General features: G+C 39.4%; 1 protein-coding gene across 13 annotated transcripts in view; it reads right to left on the reverse strand.

Annotated features, from left to right (window-relative positions):
* Positions 1–23357, reverse strand: part of SIPA1L1 (signal induced proliferation associated 1 like 1) — a 522661-nt gene that overhangs the window by 284647 nt on the left and 214657 nt on the right. For all 13 annotated transcript variants that reach the window (XM_073800311.1, XM_073800310.1, XM_073800309.1 and 10 more), the window contains one exon: positions 12040–12106. The gene's annotated coding sequence lies outside the window, so the exon portion shown is untranslated. Of the gene's footprint in view, positions 1–12039; positions 12107–23357 lie in introns of those variants that run through there.

A 23357-nucleotide genomic window follows, 5' to 3' on the forward strand; every position in this document is an offset into this window, starting at 1 on the left:
ATGTTCTGGTCCAGTGATCCAATTTTTGATTAGTATGAAATTTTGTATTTCAAATAGCCAAACAATTCTTCTAGGGGTTTCCTGTGATCCTTAGTTCACAACGACACGGAAGAGAGAAGGGGCAGATATGGGTGAAGTACTTCTCACTGAGGATTTGGGTAGGAACATAGAAGTATTTTAGATAAACGACCCTCCAACCTCACTTCCTAAACATTTTGCTCTGTGCTAGAGCTGTAGGGACTATAAAGACAAGTAAGATGAAGTCCTTATGGTAGAAGTTAGGCATAATTAACGTCAACACTTGAAAAGGTGACATTGTGCAACTGCCTTGGGTTTTCAAAAACTTTTTCCACAAAGGCCATTAAAATGCTTTTCAAAGAAAAATCACTCATTTAACAATAGAATAAAATGCTAAAACTCCAGTTTAGACAAAGTTTTGGTTTTCTATGATGTCTCTTCAGGAAAAAAACTTGTGGGCAGCATGCTTAAGAATGTCCAAAGAGCAGAAGACCTAAATAGACATTTCTCCAAAGAAGACATACAGATGGCTAACAGGCACATGAAAAGATGCTCAACATCACTAGTTATTAGAGAAATGCAAATCAAAACCACAATGAGGTACCACCTCACAACAGTCAGAATGGCCATCATTAAAAAGTCTACAAACAACAAATGGTGGAGAGGGTGTGGAAAAAAGGGAACCCTCTTACACTGCTGATAAGAATGTAAATTGGTACAGCCACTATGGAAAACAGTATGGAGGTTCCTCAAAAAACTAAAAATAGAGTTGCTATGTGATTCATCAATCCCCTTCCTGGGCATATATCCAAACAAAACTATAATTTGAAAAGATACATGCACCCCTATGTTCATAGCAGCACTATTTACAATGGCCAAGGCATAGAAACAACCTAAATATCCATTGACAGATGAATGGATAAAGAAGATGTGATATATACAATGGAATATAACTCAGCCATAAAAAGGAACAATATTGGGTCATTTGTAGAGACGTGGATGGACCTAGAGATTGTCATACAGAGTGAAGCTAAGTCAGAAGGAGAAAAACAAGTATCATATATTAACGGATATATGTGGAATCTAGAAAAATAGTATAGATGAACTTATTTGCAAAGCAGAAATAGAGACACAGATATAGAGAACCAATGTATGGACACCAAGGGGGGAAGGGGGAGGTGGGATGAATTAGGAGATTGGGATTGACATATATACACTATTGATACTATGTATAAAATAGATAACTAATGGAACCTACTGTATAGCTCAGGGAACTCTACTCGGTGCTCTGTGGTGACCTGAATGGGAAGGAAATCCAAACAAAAGAGGGGATATATGTATACGTACAGCTGATTCACTTTCCTGTACAGTAGAAACTAACACAACATTGTAAAGCAACTACACTCCAATAAAAATTAATTAAAAACATATTCAAAGTACAAAAGACAAATGACTTAGGAAATATTCTGAGGTCCCTGAATGGGTAAAGAAATACCACTGAATGTGTCACAAAAGCATTAACAGTGCCATCCCATTTCCACCAGCCCAGAGCTCTAAGCCCAAGTACGAACACCATAAAGCAATATAACCTGGGGCAAACACTGATCTCTGTGAATACCTATTTTTCATCTACAAAATGCACAGACGACAGTTAAGGCTCCTTCCAGATCTATCAGACTTCTTTTCCTTCACACCCCAAATATAAACTAAGACCCTGCAGTCTTTTTACACAGACATACACATCAACACACGCATTTGGTCCCCACATTACTACCCTATTCCACAGCGGCCTAACACAAACACAAAACGATATTTGCTTACAAACTGGTGCCATATATAAGCAGCTCTCAAGTGAATGAGAAAATGATTCATCCAACTGCATGTTGAAGTGAAATTGAAATGTGTACTCTGTACAGTGAAACATTCACTGAATTGTGCATTTGTTCATGTTTAAGATTATAAAAGTCTCTAACTTGGCTTTCATGTGATCTTCTATGTACTGGTTAGTCCACATATAACTTCTTCTGCAAGCTATCTTTAGGAGTGCATATTGCTACATGATATTTTTGTTTTGTTTACCACTTTTCACAGCACAGAAAAAAGAGGGGAACACTGGGGGAAAGTCACAGGCAAACTCATCCACAGGCAAAGATACATGAATGATCAGTGGAGAATTTTGTTCTCGTTTATTTAACACAATCCTTAGTTCGAACCTACTGGGTTGAAAGGTGACTGTGTAAAAGGCAGAACAGAGGTGAGTAGCAGTGAACATGCTAACAAAGCATGGTACAGTGCATATTAAGAGCTTAGCTCTGTCCGTTGAAATTTTCCCTTTCAAAACACAGAAATAACATTGCATTGCTAACAAATATGGTTTTCTTCTAAAGTAGTTCTTTCCCCCTAAATAACCAGCATTTTATGGTATAGGTCCTTTCTAAATAATATGGGGACAGAGAAGAGTTTTCCAAGAAACATACAAATGAGTTCAAATGTCCACAGTGAAATGACACATCTGAGGGGATGAGGATATGAAATAACATCCATCTGCTGGATTAGCCAGAACAGCCTCCCTGAGGAAAGGAACTTGAACATGTTTCAAAGGAGGGAAAGGTGACTGACAGGTAGAGAGAAGAAAAGGAAATGCCAGGCAAGGAGAAAGATGCGCACAGAAGCTACCACTGTGCTTTCTCAAGAAGCAGAGATGCAATGGGACGTAATGTGTGGCAGGGATCTATTTTAGTCATTAAGATAAACCAAAAGTGGAGAATACATGTCACTTCACACTCTGAACCTCGGTTTCCTCATCTGTTACAGGGGAAGGGTGGTCCACATGACTTGGACAGCTCGTTTCCTGGTAGGCACCACACAGGCAATGAACACCTTACAACCCTGCAAGGTACGTGGCTTGGGAGCCCACTGACAGATGAAAACAGCAAGGCTCAGCATCCCGATGAGGCCTCCAGGTAGAGGACTTTAGATGTTAAAAAGAAAATGCACGAGGATTTCCCTGGTGGCACAGTAATTAAGAATCCGCCTGCCAATGCAGTGGATACAGGTTCAATCCCTGGTCCAGGAAGATCCCACATGCCGCAGAGCAGCTAAGCCCGTGCGCCACAACTACTGAGCCTGCACTCTAGGTCCTGCAAGCCACAACTACTGAGCCCACACACTGCAATTACTGAAGCCTCTGTGCTCTAGGGCCCACGTGCTACAACTACTGAGACTGGGTGCCGCAACTACTGAAGCCCGCGCTCTGCAGCAAGAGAAGCCACCGCAACGAGAAGCCCGCGCACCGCAACGAAGAGTAGCCCCCGCTCGCTGCAACTAGAGGAAGCCTGCGCGCAGCAACGAAGACCCAATGCAGCCAAAAAATTTAAAAAAAAAAAAAAAAAAAGGACAATAACTACTGTGGAGAAAGAAGGGGCATAATATTAAGACTGACTTCAAAAATCCAAGCTCCTGAACATAATCAACCGCTAAAATAATGGTTATATTCTTTTCTTAAGAGAGCAAAGGAATAAGGAACTGTATCTGTCTTCCCTGTCATGCTAGACAAAGGAAAGCAAAGGGGTATAGACCATCCTTTACTTTGAAGAGTGCCCTCTAAGAAGTCCTTTAAGGGAAACCCAAAGGACAAAGCATGGTATGTCTTCCTGTGACAGCAGTGGCTCTCATTTAATTATGTATTCCCTCTGCCTGCGGTGTCCCTAATGAGGGAGGTGTTACACTGAACATTCAGCATGTTCCTTAGCCGTTAGAACAGAGGTGAGCAATTAACTGAAGGGGGCTTCCATCCTCAGAAGCACAGAAGACAGCCCTCACACCCAGCTTTACCTCCAATGCACAGATACTAAAACAAGCTGTTATTTCTATACAAAAGCTTAATAGCAATTATGACAATGTACTTGTCATTACTTAATTGCAGAATTCCATACGTATAAATAAATTCACATCTGGTAGCAAAATAGAGTCCAATAAATAAAACTAGCCTTAAAAAAGAAAAAAACACTTCATAGCCAAATATTAGAAGTTAATGAGGTCTACTTATTTGTCAATAAGTCAGTTCTTCAAAATTAGCCCCAGCTCCATCCCATTTCTCTAGATAAATATGTGGAATTAAAGATTAAATTCTCTCTGTTGATGGGAGTCACTCTGGTAAAACAATTTGGGAGTATCTATTACAATATCCCATGACCTGACAACTGCCTAGAGAAACATATGCCCACGTACACAGAACCAAGGACAAGGTTATTCTTTGCAGCCTTCTTTGTAATCGGAAGCTATCGGAAACAACCTAGAAGATCACCAACAGGAAAATGGCAGGAAAACTATGGTATATTCCCATGACTAGTCTACATGACATTAGGCAGCAGTTAAAAAGGCTGAACTAGATTTGTATCAACTAGCATGGACAGACCTCCAAACCATGTTCCTGAATGACAAAAAAATAGTTAGTGATATTCAATACAACACCAATTACGTGAAATTTTAAACACAAAATACAATACGTTTATATTATAAATACCAAATCAACGAAGTGTTTGCCTCTGGAGAACAGGGGAACCAGCAAGAGGAGACAGGGAGTAAATCTTATAAACTCATTCATTACTTTTATTAAAAAATTAATTAATAAAAAACATCTTACAAGGATGTTACTGGGTTATTAAATGACAGGATTACAGAATCAGGCGAAATACAGATATCCCTGCAACCACTGCTAAATTCACATCTAATCAAACGTAAAAGAAGACAAACTACCAGGAGCAAGCAGAACATCACAAATGAAGCTGGGGTTTTATCTGATGAAGAACAGAAGACTGTCGACTTAAATGGCCACATGAAGCTTCAAGCAGGTATAACAAATTATTATTGGCGGGAGCTTGCACACATATTCTTTTTTCCAGGCTAAAAACTTGACAGCAACTGAAAGAGGACCTAATATAGAATCGTCAAGATTATGTTAACATTACTAAATTAAAACAGTGAACGCTCCCTTTAACCACTAAGAATCCTTTCCCACCAGTGGTCAATGTGTATGGGAGAATGCAAACTTAACTTTTTAGTAAAGGTCAGCTTACAGCAACAATAACAAGCAGGGTTCCCTTCTTGCAGGGACTCTCCAGAAAAATCAGGGCCTTGCGTGGGCACCATTTACCTCCTCAGCGAGGAGTGAACCATCAGCCAGGCTCTCGTTTATACACCCATCCATATCTCCATTCTTCAGGGAAAATAAAATGGCTCTTGATTCAGGCAACTGCATTGCCAATACTATGTCTATCTGTAAGAAGGCCTAGAGTGAAGAAGGAAAGAAGGAAGAAAGGAAGGAAGCGAGGGAGGGAGGGAGGAATGGGGCAGGGGGAGGGAAGGAGGGAGGGAGAGAGGGGAAAAATAACCAATTCGTTGTTGTAATACTACATATAATCAATGTAAGATTTACTTTAAATACAGTCAAACGCATCCTTCTCATCTTTAGTTACTATAATGCCGTAAGATTTAACAGAAAAGAAAAACTAATCATAGACTAAATAATAACAAACTGTCCTCCTTATATCATTGTGTTAAAAATATCTTATAAAACAGCATGCAAAGTATGATCCCAATTTTGCTTTTAAAACATATACATGGTCACGTAGAAGGACAAAAATGAAAGAAAACTATTATAATATTAGCAATCCTGAAAAGCAAATGACCCAATTTCTCCTACAATAAATTACATGAAAAAAAGGAGAGAAGGGAAAATGTTACAGATTAAGAAAGTCTTGAAAGAGACAAACGCAATGCGTTCATCAGGCTTGGATCCTGATTCCAACAAACTGTAAAACGACAATTTTGAGACAAAGGAAGTGAACATGGACACCAGGACAAACTAGAAGTAAATGATATTAAATAATCATTAATTTCATTAAGGGTAATGACATTGTGACTATTTTTTAAGTCATTATCTGTTTAAAATTCTTACTGAAGTATTTTGGTTAAATGGTATAATATCTGGGCTGTGCTTTAAAACTCAAAAAAAAATTTTTTTAAACAATCAAAAAGGAAGAAGATAGATGGAACAAGAAAGGCAAGATGTCTGTACTTGTTGAAGCTAGACTGATGGGAACATGGGGGATCGCTGTGCTATTCTATTTTTGTGCATGTTTGAAAAACCTCACAAATAAAAAGTGAAAATGGTTGTAGGGGTAGTTATCCCTGGGTGGTAGAGACTGGGTGATCTTGTAGGAATTTGGTAATTTTTACTTTGACGTCTGTGCCCTTTAGGAACATCCACATTTTACACAATAAATATGAATTACTTTGGTTGTTTGAAGAAACAAATGTTACTCTTTTAGTGGATGGATGGATGGATGGATGGGTCTCTCAGTGCCCAGTTCCAATGATGCCACCTCCATGGATTTAATTCCCCCTCTACAGACACCTCAATACATTGTACTTGTACTTCCACTAAAGGCCTAATTACATTTGATCACTTAGTATGACAATTTTTAATCATGTCTTATTTCCCCCCTTAGAAAAATAAGGGGCATTTCTTTGTTATATTTCCATCCCTGTCAACGCTAAGCAAAAAGCTCTGTAAATAACTGGAGTTAAACAGTTACATACTTAATTGAATTAACTTTCCCACTAATAGATCCAGGGAAGAAACAAGCAGCAATAGCAGTAGAATGTCCAACTGCTTGTAACTACAAAAGCTTTATGGTTAGAACATGCCCAGAGGTCCCTATACCCATCAAATGTTACCTAGACAATTTCTCAAACCATTTATTTTCCAATTGACTGGGGGTAAAAAACGTCAGTAGCAGAAAGGGGTCAGTTACTGAACTGAGTTAGACTTTTTTTTTAATGACTCCTTGAAAAAAAAAATCAAAGTCTATTAGTTCTTGAGCAACCATTCATTATTTAGCACTGAAGACTCCTCCAGAGCACTGATCAGTCCATTTTCATTAAGGAAACCATTACAAGAAGAACACAGAGCTAGCCATGTGCAGAAACAAACAATGGTTTGAGAAACATCCCCTGCTCTGAAAAGGCTGATGTTATCTGGAAGGGCTGTACACCCACACCTCTCAGAGACTCACTAGAAACTCTGGCATGTTCTGTGCAGATGTGAACAGTAGCTTTCCTCAAGCCTAGGGCCTTGCTTAAAAGTCATTTCCAGGGACTTCCCTGGTGGCACAGTGGTTAAGAATCTGCCTGCCAATGCAGGGGACATGGGTTCGATCCCTGGTCCGGGAAGATCCCACATGCCACAGAGCAACTAAGCCCGTGCGTCACAACTATTGAAGCCAACGCTCTCTGGGGCCCATGCACCACAACTACTGAGCCTGCGCCCTAGAGCCCATGAGCCACAACTACTGAGCCCATGCGCCACAACTACTGAAGCCCACGCACCTAGAGCCCATGCTCCGCAACAAGAGAAGCCACTGCAATGAGAAGCCCACGCACCGCAACAAAGACTAGCCCCAGCTCACTGCAACTAGAGAAAGCCCGTGCACACGAAGACCCAATGCAGCCAAAAATAAATAAATAAACAAACATGTCAACTAAAAAAAAAAAGTCTTTTCCAAAAAGATACAATAAAGCCCTCCTCCCAGGAGAAGGAGTACCAAAACCCCCAAAACACGGCATACTGGACGTCCCTACACATAAGACTTCACCCACCATATGACCCGAATTTTGCTTGCATGATTTTGACGAAAGCCACTCAAATACTAGTGAAGACATTTACAAGTTCCTTTTATATCTAAAATATTCTTAGGTACTGACAAACATTAAAACAAAGCTCAGGTTTTAAAGCAAAACCCCCAACACTAAGAGTTTCCCAAGGCCTTTGAGACACATCAGTGTATCATGAAGAACTGGCAGGTGCTAGCTCTCCCCAAGTTTCACCTCTCATTCCATCCTGTGACCTGCTCCCAGAAGCCAGGTGTTCAAAAATGCTTCCACCCACCCAAGTTTTCAAGGCAGGGAGGGGAGGCAGAACGATGCATAATTCCCACCCTGCCCTCCACCCACTCAAACACGGTTCATGTTATTGCTTCTCTGTTTTCTGATTCCTTACTTTAGAAGTTCAAATCTACTCCTAACAGCAAACTTTAAATTTATGGGACAGTCAAGAAAGTGGGTAACATGGTATCGTTAGAAAGAATCATAGCCATACAAATCCAGGGCCCCCCACATATGAGCAGGTACTAAGAAACAAGACACTCCTCCAAAGACAACTTAATTCCTATTCCCATGTGTTCTATTTGCCACCGACTGAATTTAGAAGAGGCAACGCTCTATTTGATGGGGACAGCTGTACTCTCAGGTTCTGAAGAAGATAAAGGTAAGAATTCAGTGAGAAGAAGTTGTTCTCACTGAAAAGAGAAAGGTGATGATAGCATTAGCAAATGTGCAGGGGTCACAGTACAGTTCTACAGTCTGTTAAAATGTTTTTTTTTAAGAACAAAGACGAAGCTTTGAATGATAAATAAGCATGATGAAATAATGCTGAAGTGACCCCCAGGCATGCCAAATTCAAGTCAAATTAGTCACGGCCAAAGATAAAAGGAAAAATCTGCAATCATCCCTTTGCTACTCTGAATTTTTAATATTTTCATATTACATTATAGTCAACTTTCAGTTAATAAAATTTCCACTTGTATTTATCTGAAAAAATCTTAAAAATGATACAAATGAACTTATTTACAAAATGCAAACAGACTCACAGACTTAGAAAACAAACATATGGTGAGCAAAGGGGAAAGGTGCGGGGGAGGGATACCTTGGGAGTTTGGGATTGACATATACACACTACCATATTTAAAATAGATAACCAACAAGGACCTACTGTATAACACAGGGAACTCAATATTCTGCAATAACCTAAATGGGAAGAGAATTTGAAAAAGAACAGATATATGTATATGTGTAACTGAATCACTTTGCTGTACACCTGAAGCTAACACAACACTGTAAATCAACTATACTCTTTTACTAATGTAAAGTAAAAGTTTAGAAAAAACAAAATATAAAATTTCAGCTATTATTTACCTGAAAAAGTTGCCTCCCTTTTGTACCCTCAGTGCCACTGTGAAACTCTAACTCAGGTTGACACACGGAATCTAACAAGTCTACTCAAGGTCAACATTTGAGCTTTTTTCTTCTAAGAGTTAATATATTCAAACTCCTGTTATTAGTTAATCTACTGTCTCTGTCACTGGGCTATGTTTAAAGGAAACTATTGGATATAAACAGCTGTTCTCTCATGTTTTAAGGAAGACATAATCTGTAAGAAAAATGAGAAAAGGGGTAGGGTGCATCAGTGGATAAGAGGGAGTTCTACAGGATGGTCAGCCAGGGAGAAAATGTTCTCCAAGCTTCCATTTCTTAAGTGATTTGTGAATCTGCTATAGACATTCTATCATCTGGATGGCCAATGTAAGGCACTATGGTTATTAGGTTTCTTGCTACCACTCCATATAACACCAAGAAAAGTCTAGGAGAATGCAATGACATACATATTTTTTCTCTCTTTTTACACTTACTAATGGTTGGGACTTCCCATAAAACAACAAAAAGGATGTCTTTATTTTTGTGTATTACACCCGCAAGCTATTAGTCTTAAGTAAATGTGACTAGTGTTATTCTTTTTTATTTTATTTTCAAGAAAAAAAAGAAGTGAAGAGCTTTTTAAAATTTCCTCAGTTACTCTCCCATTAAAAGCAGAAGCCTGGAATGCAATAACCAAACTGAAACAAGGGAAAAATTTAAGTAATATCTCACTCACCTACGAGTACCTAATTGTCTATACAAGAATGGGAAAATCCAAAGAAAAATATACTTGAGAAAATTATTCAAATGTCTTCAAGTTAAAGCTAAAGCACATAATTTAGTCAGAGATCATTTTCAATTACTATCACTGTTTCTCGTTGGGTTTTTAGAAAGAATACAGCAATTTTTTAAAATTGTTAAGGGAAGGAAAAAAGTATACTTTCTCAGTTCAATTTTATATTCTAGAACAACACTACTCAAAACATAAATAAATTAAAAAATACAAGAATGATGCATTCAATAAGCTACACATAGGACTACATATAAAATACAAGGTTTTGTGGGTTTCGGCTTTATGGGTTTTTTTTTGTCTTTTTGGATTTTTGTTTTCTTTTAAAGGAAGGGAATTGTTTTGGATAGTCCTTAAATAGAGAGAAGTTAGGAAAGAAGAATTGATTTAGAAAAGCCAAGAGTCATGCCGCCAGCAGGTGTGGAGAACTGTTGCATTCATGGCTCCTTCCCCTCTGTTGCCCGAGTGGAGCCAGTGTTCATGAATGCATAGGAGAAGACTCTCCCACCTCACCTAACAGATATACTGTACCAGCATCATCAGATATTACCACCATTAAAAGAAGTGATCTAAGTGCCCAGGCGTTCAGGTTATTAAACTCAATTTAAAAGACAAGATGTAGCTGCTCCAACATAAAAGCTAAACAGGCTTGGCCCTCATAGTAACCCTAGAACTTAACACTTCTGCTAAGAACTGTCATATTCAAGTGTACCAACCAGGAGATGATCCTTATTTAAGAGTGTTTAAAAATACCTTAAGACATACAGGGAGTGCACTGAAGTTGCACATTTCAATAGTATACAGGTATTGAGGAGAAAAAAAAAAAGGAAATCTTGGAAAACAACTTCCAAGATAGAGGTGAAAACCAGAGGGCACTCAATAACATGCACCAATTTTTTCGTCCTTCGCAAAGTACCTGAGCTACAGCTACCTACATTGAGCAACCCTGCAGGCTGTTTGCCTCACCACTCAGCAATTTTTTGATGGTTGCAAAGTACTGCATTCTCAAAGGTAGTTTTTCAGTTGTGTTGCTAATTAAAAAACTTAGGCTCTTCAAATGGCTAAAAATTACAGAGATCTAAAAATCTTTCTTGGATTCCTACCTCTTTTAAAGAATGACTCTGGGAATGGTCAAATCAATGCTAACAGGAAAGTGTCCTAATGTACTTTAAAAACATTTTCAGAGATAATCATTCCCCAATTTCTCTTACTGAAATTCAAGGAAGGTCAGAAATAGCAAGCCCCTTTGAAATCAGTGCTCCAATTACCCAGCAGGCGTCTGAAAAGAAGCCCTCAGCTCTGCACACAGGTTTACAGAGGTGAGATGCTCAGATAACCTTGACCGTCCTTTATAGAACGCAGCTCTCCGGAAGAGCTGACTCCTTAGGCAATCTGTTTCTGCTTCTGACAAAGCAGGCAATAGAAAATTCCCAAACTCTTTGTTTCAGCATCTGGCTGAAAAGAAGGTTAAGTACAAAGTACCAAAATCAAAGAAACTCACATAACCCCAAACCACTTTTTTATCTGAATTTACGAGCTTAGCATATTATAGCATTTCAGCCTGTAGAAAAGTCTCTTTCAAACGAATTAAACTGTTATTTTGTTCAATGAGAATGTCACTTGACAACTGAGTAAAATGTTTGAGAAATATCCACTAAAACGTTGGGATAGGCACAGGACAGAACTGGGTCTCTACCTAGCAGTAACCGAGAGCAAATGTCAATCAATCAGATCATCCAGCCATCTCTCAATTCTTCAGGATACACTTGGTATTCCAAATTATATATTAATGCATCAGGGTTAACAAGGCTCTTATTCAGAACATGGGCTGGGGTACAACCTCCCATCAAATTTTAAGAAACACATAGAAGATGTTCTAAAATGCAATTATTATGGAATGAAAATAGACATATGTAACAAAAATATTTTTATTATTAAGTTGCCAGAAAAATATCTGAAGTATTTACTGTAACAGTGAAAATGCTGAATTCAGAAATCAATGACTAAAAACTGCACAGGAGTCTCCCCTCTTCCCCATTTCCGCCTCTCAGCAGTAGAACAACAAAGGAGGAAACACCAGTGGGGAAAAAATATAGAATAAAATTTACTAAATCAAAAGTCTGCTGTGAGTGGCAGGTCTTCTAGGAATGAACACAGGAGTTCGACAAGCCTTTGTGACTTATCTACCAACTCACCTGATTCCACTTCAAAGTTGGTGGTAAATCTTACTTCCGAGTCCAACTTGAGGTATTCTCGCAAAACCTGGAGTAAAATAATTATGAACTTTAGTATAAGATTATTTTCAAATTCTGAAAATAGTAATAAAGGGGAAAAATCACAGCTACAAATCAAATCATAATTGTGAAATGTTATACTTTACCTCTACAACCCTCTTTAATTTGTAATCTCTTTATGTGCAGTTCAACACACACTTAAATTTAAGCCAACTGACAGCCACTCCCACTTATACAACAAATTCCTAAACCTGACTGTTCAGTCTGGAAGATCACGTTTCTCTCCACATGATGTGATCAGGAAGTCTGGGGAGAAACCCAGGAACCGACATGAGTAAGAAGTGCCCCAATAATGTGATTTTGATGTAGCGGGTCTATCACCTGCCTGTGGGAACCACTGTTCCCAACCAGTGGTTCTCCACAGGGGGCAATTCTGTACCCCAGGGGGACATCTTACAATGCCTGAAGATATTTTTGGTTGTCACAACAGAGGAAGACCGGGTTATACTACTGGAATTTAATGGGTAGAAGCCAGGGATTCTGCTAAATATCCTACAGGCACAGGACAGTACAAAGACTTCTCCAGCCCAAAATGTCAATAGCAGCGAGACTGAGAAAGCCTGTTCCAAAGCAACCAAACATTCTGACGACTCAGAAATTCTACAGTTCTCACACTGGTCATTTCAGATAGGCTATATATAAAAACTCTACTATAACCATAAAACATTTCCTGTGACTGCAGGCATATTATTAGTTAAAAGAATACATATACATGCCCAACATTAAAATCTGCAGTACATGTACCTATTTCTAAATATATTAAAATAAGTCAGACTATACATGTCCAAAAGGGCTTCCAAGAAACCAAGTTTTAATATTTGCTGAGATGAAACACTATTTCAAACTGGGTTAATTCCCAAACATATAAAATGGAAGCTTAGAAGAGTAAGAAGAACCAGAACTTTGTTTCACTCACAGATATTCCCAATTCCTGGTGAGGACAAAGGGGAAAATTTCCCAGCCTGTCACCTTGGATAGTAGGACATCTTTCATTCAGCCAAATATAAAGGTACTTCAAAACTTACATTACCTGCATTCAAAATGAGACTCGCTGAGGGCCTACCATGTCCCTGGCACTATGATCTTACATAATACAGCAGAACAGAGTTCCAGAAGACCCTGCAACAGGTCTTTCCTACCCTACCATAATCTGTGGGAAAAAGAAACCTAAAAAGAATATTCTGAGCATCAGATACCCCAGATGATGAAACCTGCAGTTTTCACATGATTGGCCTACAAATTGCACCTACAGAATGGGTAAGGAAGCCTGGAACACTTGAAATATATACTTTGTTTTGTTCATCTTAATTAATAAGTTATAACCAGCTAATTATATAAACAAAACATACCTGACAGTTGATTTGCACTAGTAGTCTACTTAGAGACTGAACAAACATGCCAATGTCAAACTCAAGAGAAAGGATATGATTTAAAAACATACTTAGAAAGATTCCACCAGAATTACTCCATTCCAACTGGATAACATTTCCATGATGTGGCATATGGGCTTATATTCTAATTACAGTCCGATTTCTTCCCCTGAATCTCCAGTGCTATAAAGAAACTACACAAATCAAACTCACCCACAATCATCCCAGGCAGCAAGCACCTGGGTGGTTGGCAGGTTGACTGGTATTCCTATCTCAAAGCACCAGGGGGTTCAGGAGTCCAGGTAGGATCTGCGGCAGAGGCAGGGTTCCAATCTAGAGCTCTCTACCCAGCCCTGGAGACCTGTGCACAAGCCCTATCATTAGGAAGCTTTGCTGAATGACACGCTTTTCCAAAGGCAGGGCTAACACACATTCTAGATTCAAGATGCCCATTAACTCAGTGTAGAGCCCAACATACCTCCACTACAAAAAGAAGACAACCGGGGAAGGCAGCCTCAGACAAAAGCAGAAAAACAACGACAAAGACAAACTTCTTAATATCCATACATGGCTGTGGCTTTACGAAGCAAAGTAATTTGGGGGCCTTCCTTTCTTCCTCCAATAAAGGAAGAAAAGAAAGCCCAAAAATGAATAGGAAGGTTCAGAAATATTAGTGCACAATCTGAAATTTAAGCCCCACCTCCATTTTTCTAGATTTAAATCAACCTTCAAATAAAAATTCATAATTAAATTTCAAAACATAAACACTTCTTTTTTTCTCTCTCTCTCAGCAGTAAAATATATTCTGTTCCAAAAAGGAAAGCTTGCTCAATTTCCTGTCAAAAGCAATCCAGAGAAGGCCACCTACACTGTAAAAGCAGCAAGAAAAATAAAAAAAAAAATGCTGAAGAAAAGCCTGTATGTGTGGGAGTGTTCTAAGGGAAATGTAACTACCACTCTGGATTTTAAAAGCTTTTTTTCCTCGATCATTCTGAGAAATATAAAAATTAATGTAACTGCTAAAGAGAAGTTTGTCCTCTAACCTATCTAAGGAAAACAAGCCCTATGATGGATTTTAGTTCCATGAAAGAGAGGAGGGGGGTGGGCAATTCAAGGCCTTACCCCGTGATTTTCTGTACTAAAAGGAAAGGGTAGATTCTACCAAATAGATAACTTACACTTAACGTTCACAGAAAGAGAAGGCTGCTCTGACAATTAACCCTAACCCCATAACACCCTACTCCCATCTCAAACCATGCAAATTTTTAGACTAGGGCCAGCTTGGTCCTAATACGCTTAACCTAAACCTTTAGGAGCTAACCATTCATACACACAGTAATGAGACGACTAGACTGTGGATTAGTATAGCATTGAATTCACCACTCTATCAATTTCCCCTTACCCTGCTTATACTTTCTGAAAACTCTAAATTCTAAGACAGCAATCAACCAGCCCAATACTTTTTACCAAAAGCCTACTGAAACACCCTCAGTACTAACGCAGAGGCAGTATGGTAAAAGAAAAAAAAAAAAGAAAGAAAGCTTAAATAGCTCACCAGAAAACTGAGGAGAAAAGAATAGCACAAAGTAAGTTGAAACTAAATACAATATTATCATTGAATTGAAATACAGTAAAGTGTCAGATTTCTGTAAATCATATTTTCCCTCGAAAGAAGTTTGTCACAAAAACAAAATATAGTTGAAGGGAAATAAATAATGAGCAGGGAAAAGAATATAGTAAGGAAATGATGGTGAATATTTTAAAACCAGAATACCAAAAGACAAATCAAGATATAACAGGAAGCCGCACAGGAAGGGCAGCTGCCAGACAAGACAGCACGGGAAAGCAAACCTCTTAAACCTTTCAAATGATTGGTTTCATAAGCTAATGATTTTGAAAAAGTCAACTCACAGGAGGGGTCTTTTTTGTTTTCTTTAATAATCTCAAGAAAGACAAAAAAAAGAGCTGCAAGACTAGAACAAATAATTTCCCTGAACCACTTGAGAGTAAGTAGCTAACATCACGGCCTATCACCCCTACAGAGTTTGGTGAGTCATTTCTATAAACAAGGGCACTCTCTTCCAAAACTGCAATAACTATGACCATCAACATCCAGAAATTAACACGGACATAGTATGGTCATCTAATGGTCCCAACAGTGTCCAGGTTTGACTTTCTCCAATGATCCCAATAGTGTCCATTTTAGTAAAAGGATCCAATCCAGGATCTCACACTGGCACTGACCTTTCACAGCTCATTAGTCTATTTCAAACTAGAACTCCTCAAACTGTCCTTGACTTTCATGAACTTGACAATTTTGAAGATTTCAGACCAGTTTTTTTGTTTGTTTGTTTGTTTTTGCGGTACGCGGGCCTCTCACCGTTGTGGCCTCTCCCATTGCGGAGCACAGGCTCCGGACGCGCAGGCTCAGTGGCCATGGCTCACAGACCCAGCCGCTCCGCAGCATGTGGGATCTTCCCGGACCGGGGCACGAACCCGTGTCCCCTGCATCGGAAGGTGGACTCTAAACCATTGCGCCACCAGGGAAGCCCAGGCCAGTTTTATATTGAATAGAATGTTCCTTACTTTGGGTTTGTTGATACTTAATTGTTGATTAGATTCAAGTTATGACTTTTCAGCAGGAATACCACAGAAAAGTTCCTTCCTCTGGTTGCACCCTATCAGGTAGTATTCTATTTTGATTTTTTTCCCTGACTGGTAGTGTGAACTTATATCACTTGATTAGGGTGGTATCTGCCAGATCTCCCCACTGTAAAGTGACTCTTTTCCTCTTTGTAATTAATAAGTATTTTGCAAGGTGATACTTTCAGACTATATAAATATCCTATTTCTCAACCAACTTTCACCCAATACTTTATGTCCACTGATTTTTTTTTAAAAGTAATTTTTTAGTCCGATAATTTCAACCATTTTAGTGGGGGAAAATGGTATTCAGAAACCAAGATCTGGGTGTGCATACTGCAACTGGATTATCACTATTCCTAGGTCATCTAGGTGAACAGAAGCACACACATATATGCACACACTTACTTCTTCATTTCTTTCTGTATCTATCCACGTACACTGAAAACTGTGAGTTCATAGTTAGCCTGAATTCCAGCCCAATACTGCAAGATTCATTCTAGTTTTTCCCTTTCCGTTCCTATAAGAGTGGTATATCTAGTTCCCATTAACCTCTATTTCCTTACTGGATTCACCCCCACCCCCATGTCACGCAATGCTGTCCTTACCTCTGACCCAGTATCAGAAACAGCCTGCTCTAAAGGATCAGTAACGGGGAAGCCTAGATAGACAAAAACGTCTTAGGTAAAAACCACTCTACACCAAACACCACAGAAAAAACTGCAACCCCACATCCATGACCATCAGCAAAGGCCAAGTGGAGAACCAAGAGTTCTACACTCCCTGTCAGTGATGAAGCACTCTTATTAGAGACTACATATAACAGGATGCCGTTTTTACGGGGCCCAAATAGGCAAAGCTAAAAACACACAGTAGTCCCTCCTATTCTCAAAGGACACGTTCCGAGCCCCCCAGTGGACGCCTGAAGCCACAGATAATGTTGACTCCTATAACAGGTACGTCTCGGAGATGCTGCAGGTTCAGTTCCAGACCACTGCAGTAAAGCAAATATCGCAATAGAGCAATTCACAAAAATTTTGGTTTCCCACTGCGTATAAAAATCATGTTTACACTATACTGTGGTCTACTAAGTGTGCAATAGCATTTTGTCTAAAAAAACAAGATACATACCTTAATTTAAAAATATCGCTAGAGAATGCTAACCATCATCTGAGCCTTCAGGGAATCATAATCTTTTTGCTGGTGGAGGGCTTGAAATATTTGGAGGATTACCAAAATGTGACACAGAGACACGAAGTGAGCAAATGCCTGACACGGGGTTGCCACAAACCTTCAATTTGTAAAAAACACAGTATCTGCGAAGCACAATAAAGCGAAGTGTAATAAAATGAGGTATGCCTATACATACCATGTTTTTTCCTACACATACATTACATGTCATGCACGCACACATGATAAAGTGTAATTTATAAATTAGGCACAGTAAGCGATTAACAACAGTAATAATAAAACAGAACAATTACAACAATACGCTGTAATAAAAGTTATGTGAATGCAGTCTCTTTCAAAATAACTTATTGTACAAATTTAATGCCTTTTCTGTTTTAACTAAGCACTTACCACACACTGTGGCCATAACTTTTGCGGCCTGATATGTGGCAGCAAACTAGCACAAATTTCTTTTTCCTTCTTCACAATTTCACGGGTAGAAGATTCATTCTTACCTTACCAACAGCATATGATTTTTTTTTTTCCTTATTACATCAAGAACTTTCACCTTTTCACTTAAAGGAAGCACTTTGCGGCTTCTCTTTGGCACATGTGAATTGCCAGCATCACTATGCTTGTGCTTTGGGGCCATTATTAAGTAAAATAAGGATCCCTTTAACACAAGCAGTGCGATTCCACAACAGTCAATCTGATAAACTGAGCCGGCTACAAAGTGACTAACCAGCAGGGATACACTGGACAAAGGGATGGTTCACATCAGGGGAGGGACGGCCTGGGATGGCGTGACATTTCATCACATTACTCAAAACAGCGCACGATTTAAAACTTATGAATTGGTTATTTCTGGAATTTTCCATTTAATATTTTCAGCCCACAGCTGATCACAGGTAACTGAAACCACAAAAAGAGAAACCTCGGATAAGGGGGGACTGCCGTATTGTCTACAGATACACTCATTTTAAAAAGCAAGGGAGTGCTGAACATAAAATTCAGGACAGCTCTCCCCTCCAGAGGGAGGCAGGAGGGTGGGATCCTGGAGGAACACACAGCAAGTTCAAGTCCTGACCCTGTTCCAGTTCTTAGTGAGAACCTACACGTGCTGAGCACCAGTTCCTTAACAGACACAACAGTGCTTCACCAAACCACAAAGTCTAGCACGGTCTCAATTTTACATTTGCGATTTGAGGCTTAAAGAGGTTAAGTATGCTGCCTGTGGTCACGCAACTAATAAACAAGAGCTCAGATGCAAATCCAGGTCTGACTCAAATCCTCTTTCTACTGTGCCCTCTACTATTCCTCCAACAGGGGAAAGAAGATGGGCAGGAGAAGTGAAGTTACGATTCTGAGGATAAGACTCCTTCTGTGCCCCTGAATCATTTCCAGAATGGATTTCAGGGTATGGGAGAGTCTAGGCCAAAACCAGGGGGGTAAAAATCTTTCTGAAGGCAGGGACACAATCCTTTAGGGACAGTTTCTACCACATTCCATAGGCTACAAATTCTAGTTCAATTCCGTCACTAATAAGATCTCTCTTTAGAGGGCCCTGGTAAAATCCTACTAATTGTTTCTTGGTTTTGTTTTGAAATCAGGGGACAAGGGAGAGAAGACCAGCAACCCATTCATGAAATTCCAACCATAGCCTAAATATGGTGCATCTGTTCATGACTTAGGGCACAGCTTGAAACATGAAATCAGTGACACAATGTCGGGCCCTTTTGAAGAATTTATACAATGAGATAGGAAGGCAGAACAACAATACTACTCCAAAGGAAAGACTGGGACATCCCGGGAAGCTTAGATACCACTCAACCACCTGAGGGGGTTTAAAACTGCTAAAACCCCAAAAGATGGATCTCCGTAAAAAGAAAACAAAAGGAAAAAAAAAAGCAAAAAGATAGTATATTTATCTTCTCAAAGACTCAGAAATAAACACATTCTAACTGCATTTCTGGTAGAAAAATCTCCAGAGCCTACTGAAGTGATTAATAACAACTCACACCACCTGGTAAAGTCTCATGATCTGCACTAATGATTTAGCGATCTCAGTGCATGCTTTCTAAATTAATCTTAAAAATGGAGTAAGTTTTTCCATTGTTGATTTCCAGGGAGCAGAGTATAAACTGAATCAGAAATAACTGTAAGCCTAGCCTCTCTCCCAAACCCTCCCCCGCAAATTCACGAAGCTCTATCTTCCCTCTCTATCAACCTTCTCTTTCTGAAGAGGAAAAATCTAGACCTAGGCGAGAGACTAAAGAAAATGCTACAGAACAAATGAAATAAAAGGACATGTGCAAGATGGTGCAAAGATAAATCAAAACGCACTCAAGCTTTATATTGTAGCCTAAAATCGTCTACAATATATAAAGGTTAAGAAACGTAAAATCATCCTGTAAATATAATAAGCACACAAAAAGCACACACAAAAAAATAAATCTCACTAGATAAAAAAGGGAAGGCATTTAAAAGAACTCTTCAGGGCCAAGTCTTTTTTTTTTAAGCTTTTTAGTTACTTTCTTTATGAAAAGCAATCAGGTGCTGTTGAAATCAGCATCAGGCATTACAGAGACAAGAAGTTATCCTGAGGAATTTCTCAGTGAGGATGACAAACTGAATAAATTAGTCCATAGGCACTTGTTTCTTTCATCCCACTTTATTAAGTTTACGTGATCACAAGATGAGCAGTAATTATCCTTGAGAATTAAGGGAGAATAGCCCAGCTTTAAAGGAAATTTAAAAACTGAAACATACATAAGAAAAAATGTATTTCTTTACCGTCAAAAAAAGAGAAATCCTGGAAACACATTAAAGTGTTTCATTGTAAATTCCCAGATAATGAACTTTGGGTAAAAATCAATATGGCTATTTGAAAAATAAATCCTCCCAAGCTAATCTAATTTACTGTTATTGAGACAACCCACTCATCAAGGGACTGCAGGAGCTGCATTTCTCAACATTAATGGACTTGACAATTCGTGAAGACACAGGAAAAATGTTCTTCCCAGAAAAGTACATACCAGTGGTTCTTTGATCCCGAATTGTACAAACTACTTCTTATTCTCCCTTTCCCTGTAATTCTAAGCATAAAAGTTCTACACAGAGAGAGTGAGTCAAGCAAATAAACTGACTAGAAAAAGGCTAAAGTGGTGATGACAAGAGAAAAAAGTCCTTTTACAGGCTTATTATCATCGTAAGGCTTCTCCATCTCTATCTATTCATTTGCTCAAACCAAAAACCTGGGATTCATTCTCCATTCCTTTCTTTCACAGCCCGTATCCACCCTGGTGAGACCTATAACTTACACCTCCTGAAGACCACCTTGAATTTCTCACGCCTCCCCACCTCCACAGTCACCACACTGGTCTCAGCCACTGTTATCTCTCAACTAGACAGCTGACCCACATTCCTCATTCATCTTTCTACCCCTGATCAATTTTCAGAGTGGTCACACTGATTTTTTTTTTTTTTTTTTTTTGCGATACGCGGGCCTCTCACTGTTGTGGCCTCTCCTGTTGCAGAGCACAGGCTACGGACGCACAGGCTCAGCGGCCATGGCTCACAGGCCCAGCAGCTCCGCGGCATGTGGCATCCTACCGGACCGGGACACGAACCCGCGTCCCCTGCATTGGCAGGCGGACTCTCAACCACTGCGCCACCAGGGAAGCCCCACACTGACTTTTTAAAAGGCTAAAGTATATATTATCCCCCTGCTGAAAATCCCCCAATGCTTTCCATGTACTGAGATGCCAAGAATGTGAAGGATGTACGATTTTACCCTAATTTCACACTAACAAGTTAGCTGCCACAGTTGTATGGATACTGGCAGAAGACATGAGACTCTTGGGTCAAAGACAAAGGACTTCATTACTCATAGCAATAGCAACAACCAGAGTATCAGCACTTTTGGTGCCAGTCCCTTCAGTCCCAATTCCCATGAGGTAACACAAAGAAGGCCAGATGACACCTGCACAGCAGTGGGTTGTGTAACAGGAGAGGAACCCTGAGCTTAATGAACCCAAGTCTTCTACAATGGGCAGTAAGCCCGTCTGACCTTTTCCCCAGGAGACACTGTCTTTATTACACTAGACAATAGTGTGCCTGATCTTTGCTCTGGAGGGAGACACTCTTATCTTCCAAGGCTGCTGACCATACAAATCATCCTTGAAAAGGCAGTCCAGAACAAAGGTAGACAGTGCAGAAACTTAAGACACGTGGAAAAACTCTTTCAACACTAGAATGAAAGTCAAATTTCTCAACATGGTCTACAAGGCCCTAAAAAATTGATCCCTTCCTCTTCAATTTCATGTGGAACCCCCTGTCTCCCCAGCTTACTATGCTCTAGCTCCATTGGCCACCTTTGGTGTCCTCTTAAGTAAGCCAAGCTCTTTGCTGCCTCAGGGCATTTGCCTGTACTGGTCCTTTTATCTGAAATGCTCTTTCCCTGGCTTAGATGTCACTTCCTCAGGAAGACCTTCCTTCATCAATCTATCCATTTACAACCCCACACTCACTGTTCACTTACTTTTTTTTTTTTAATAACTTTAAAGGCTTTTTTTTTTTTTGGTTGCACATTGGGTCTTTGCTGCTGCGCACGGGCTTTCTCTAGACGCGGTGAGCAAGTGCTACTCTTCGTTGCGGTATGCGGGCTTCTCACTGCAGTGACTTCTCTTGCTGTGGAGCACGGGCTCAAGGTGGGCGGGCTTCAGTAGCTGTGGCATACGGGCTTCAGTAGTTGTGGCTCGCGGGCTCTAGAGCGCAGGCTCAGTAGTTGTGGTGCACGGGCTTAGCTGCTCCGTGGCATGTGGGATCTTCCTGGACTAGGGCTCAAACCCATGTCCCCTGCGTTGGCAGACAGATTCTTAATCACTGCGCCACCAGGGAAGCCCTCATTTCCTTTTTATCACTTTGATCACTCATTCACTCAGTCAATAACCATTTATTGAGCACCTACTATGTGCTAATCATTATTATTGTTTATTTATTTACTGACAGTCTTCCTTTTGAGAGTAGAAACCTTGTCTTTACATTCAGCCACAAAGGCCTAGAACTTAAAATCATGCCCTCAATAAAATCCTGCTGAATAAATGAACAACTATTACAATATGAAGTACTGAAATATTTCCAGGTCAATATGGGAAAACAGCAGAGCACTGCACCAAAGGATGGAATAAGAAGCTGAAGTCCTAAAGTCAAACCCTGGAGTCATCTTTTGGTAATACGTGAGCAGCTCTACTAAGCTCCCTGTAAAATGAAGAAAATCCCTCTCCTGCCTAACTCACAAGATTATGTGAGGATCAAATAGTGGAATCTACTTGGAAGCCCTTGCAATGCTAAATATAATTTAAAACAAGTAACAAATTGATAGTTAACAGTCATGAGATAGTTATTCATTCAACAAGAATATACTAGGCCCCTACTATGAGGCTGACCTTATTATGGGAATTTATAATAAAAATATATAACTTAAAATGAAATTAGAAAACGTTTTGTTTAATAAACTTGAAGGGGAGTCATTTTTCCCCTTTGAATACCCTATGGACATAGCTTAAAAACTTTCAGATAAAAGGTGAGTCACCTTTATCTGCCCCTGATCCCAGAATATCATGTTTTTTTGGTTACTTAAGTGATATATATATATATATATATTCTTTTTCAGATTATTTTCCCTTATAGGTTATTGTAAAATATTAAGTATAATTCCCTGGGCTATACAGTAGGTCCTTGCTGGTTATCTATTTTATATATAATAGTGTGTATATGCTAATCCCAACCTCCAACTTTATCCCTCCCCTCTTTCCCCTTTGGTAACCATAAGTTTGTTTTCTATGTCTGTGGGTCTATTTCTGTTTTGTATGTAAGTTCATTTGTATTATTTTTTTCAGATTCCACATATAAGTGATATCATATGATATCTGTCTTTCTCTGTCTGACTTACTTCACTCAGTATGACAATCTCTAGCTCTATCCATGTTGCTGCAAATGGGCGTGATTTCATTCTTTTTTATGGCTGAGTAATAT

This window comes from Tursiops truncatus, chromosome 2 (assembly GCF_011762595.2).
Source record: "Tursiops truncatus isolate mTurTru1 chromosome 2, mTurTru1.mat.Y, whole genome shotgun sequence".
In the NCBI taxonomy this organism is placed as follows: domain Eukaryota; kingdom Metazoa; phylum Chordata; class Mammalia; order Artiodactyla; family Delphinidae; genus Tursiops; species Tursiops truncatus.